Below are 3,079 nucleotides of genomic sequence, written 5' to 3'. Positions count from 1 at the left end.
GAGCTCTCAAACTTGGTGCACTCTGTAATCACGTAGGGAGCTTTAAAAATATGGATGCCTGGGTCGCATCCTAGAGATTCTACTTACATTGGACTGGAGTGGAACCCAGTTATGGGGATTAAAAAGAGGAAAAAACTTCCCAGGTGATTCTAATGTGTAGCTAAGTTTGAGAAGTACATACATTTTGGTAACAGACCTCCTCCTTCCACAGGCTCATGCCAGGCTTTCTAAGGCCATGTGATCAAAGCTGGATGGTTTAAGATATGCAGAGAATGGTGGCCAGGCCCGGATTCCAGAGCAGGGGCTGCCTCTGTGTGATCTTGGGCCAGTTTCTTCAGCTCTCTGAGCCTTGAGGGTCCTCATATATAAAATGGGGATAATAACAACTCCATAGGAGGTTTCTAGGAGTTATAGCTAATGGCTGTGAAGTGGATACTCTGCATGAGAGGGTGATTACTGTTACTGTCAGCAGCATTTATTGTGATTGCTGAGAGTGGCCAAGAGCTCCAGACCCAGGCAGGGGCTGCCTTCAGATATAAACAACTCTGCATGTTTTATAGGCTCACTGGGATCTGGCAGATGGAGGCTCTGAGCATGGTGACCCACTTCCCCTAACTCCTGGCAGGAGGTTCACTGAGCAATGAGTGCAAATGGCCGCTTTCCAGGAATTGGGGGAACTTATGGGGAACCCCAAATTCTCTTTGACCTTGGCATATGACTTTAATGGGACCATATTCCATGCACTATAAACCTGTATCTAAAACATAGTACCTTGTGAACATCCTTCCATGCCAATTAAACACAATCTATAGCATCATTTTTCCTTCCTTCCTTCCTTCCTTCCTTCCTTCCTTCCTTTTCCTTCCTTCCTTCTTTCTTTCCTGCCTCCCTCCCTCCCTCTCTCTCTTTCTTTCTTTTTTTTTTTTACATTTGTGGCACATTCCACTGTACAGATATGCTATAACTGGTTTAGCCATTTCCCTGTGATAGTCATTCCTTTTCCCCTATTAAAAACATTGCCACAATAAATATCCTTTTACATGCTTGTTTTAAAGCAACTTGTCTAATTCTTTTCTTAGGAAAGATTTCTGGAGATGAAATTGTGTAGTCAATGAATGTTTTTCAGAGATTCTGACACATAGTGCTAAATGATCCTCGGAGAGAGGTTTTAACCAATTCCACGAGCTGCATGTGAGTAACTGCTTCCCTTTAACTATGCTAATACTGGGTACTCCGTTCCCATGACCTTTTCTCATCCAACAGGACATTCTTGTTTTATTGGACATTTCTTTTTGTTTTGTATTTCTTATTTGGTGAAATTTTCTGTTCATATCCTTTGCTCTTAATTGTTCTATTAAGGTGTTTGCTTTTTTGTATGGTTTATAAACATACTTTATATATTAAGGATATTACCCTTTTGTCTATTAGTACTATTTGTATTGTCACAATTTTCCTGATTTGTCATTTACCTTTATTGTATTTGTTTACACTTTAAAATACTTTTTAAGTATAGGATAATAAGATGATTACCTGTGCACCTACCACCAAACTCTAATGAATGTTAACATCTTGCCATATTTGTTTCAAATCTTGTTTTCTTTTTCCTTACCAAAAAAAAAAAAAAAAAAAAAAAATAGCAAATACTTAAATAGCATTTGATGTATGCCAGGCACTGTTCTAGTGTTTTACATATATTAAATCATTTAACCCTCACAGTAACCCTATGAGATATGTAATGTTTATCATCCTCATTTTACAGATAGGGAAACTGAGATATAAAGGAGTTAAACCAGTAATTCAAATGATGGCTTCCACTATGAATTCTTACCTATCATATGCCATCACAGATAAACCAGGAGCCACCCATAGTACTGTATTCATTCCAAGGTAATCACTATCCCAAATTTGATGTTTATCATTTCTACACATTTTTACATTTTTAATGTATATAACAACAACACATAGTATTTTTGTATTCTTTTAACTTTATGTAAATAAGCTATGCTTTATATATTCTCTTTCAAGTTCCTTTTATTTTTAATATTGTGTTTGAGATTTATTGACACATGTATATGTATCCATTCTAATTGTGTACAGTATTTCATTGTATGAGTACACCACAATTTATTTATCCACTTTATAAAATTAATGGACATTTATATTGATTCTAACTTCCCCTATGACTAAACATACTGTAAAGAACTTTCTTATACATGTTTCCTTGTACAGATGTGTGAGACTTTCTTAAGAATATATATATATATATATGGAATTGTTGAGTAGTAGGGTATACAGTATATATCTGTGATTTAGCAGATATTGTTCAATTGCTCCCCAAATGGTTGTACCAAATCCACACTCTTACAAGCTGTGAATTCCCACTGTTTCACATCCTTGTCAACACACAGAAGCCTAGTTTTTATTCTGTTAGGGCAAGAAACAGTATTTCAATGTTGCTTTAACTTCCATTCCTCTGTTTCTCTTCATTTGTTTATAACCATCTGAATTACCTCCTCTGTGATTTGCTTGTCATTTCCTTTGTCCATTGTTGTGGTTGTGTTTTTATCATTTTATCACTATCCCTCTTTTCCTATTGATGTGTAAATCTTCAATATTGCCTGGATTCCATATATTTCTAGTTAAATACTTACTATAATATCAATTTCCAGTTTGTGGTAGTGATTTCACTTAGTTTGTAATATCCCTTGTTGTACAGAGATTACAAATTTTAACAATTTATAATTTAGCAATCTTTTCTTTCATGATGTAAGCTTTTTTGGATTATTGAAGGCCTTCCCAACCCCAAGATCTTAAAGCTTTTTCTCCTGTCGTTATTCTAAAAACTTTATAAGTTTTGCTTTGTCACATTTAGGTGTTAAGTACAATTCCCCTGCATCTAATTTATGAATATGATGTGAGGTAGGGATCTAAATTGATTTTCTTCCACACAGATAACCATTCTCCCAGCATCATTTATTAAACAGTCCCATCCTTTTCCTACTGATTTATTTTATTTTATTTTATTTTTTGAGAAAGGGTCTCACTCTGTCACCCAGTCTGGGGTGTAGTGGTGCGATCT

The 3,079-nt window shown here is 35.6% G+C and overlaps 1 protein-coding gene across 6 annotated transcripts in view; it reads right to left on the bottom strand.

The window, feature by feature from the left end:
* Positions 1-3,079, bottom strand: part of SCN5A (sodium channel, voltage gated, type V alpha subunit) — a 91,826-nt gene that overhangs the window by 40,499 nt on the left and 48,248 nt on the right. The window lies entirely within an intron of this gene.

Source organism: Mandrillus leucophaeus, unplaced genomic scaffold (genome assembly GCF_000951045.1).
Source record: "Mandrillus leucophaeus isolate KB7577 unplaced genomic scaffold, Mleu.le_1.0 Scaffold595, whole genome shotgun sequence".
Taxonomy (NCBI): Eukaryota; Metazoa; Chordata; class Mammalia; order Primates; family Cercopithecidae; genus Mandrillus; species Mandrillus leucophaeus.
The sequence above is the reverse complement of the archived record's forward strand: the minus strand, read 5'-3'. Positions and strand labels throughout refer to the sequence as shown.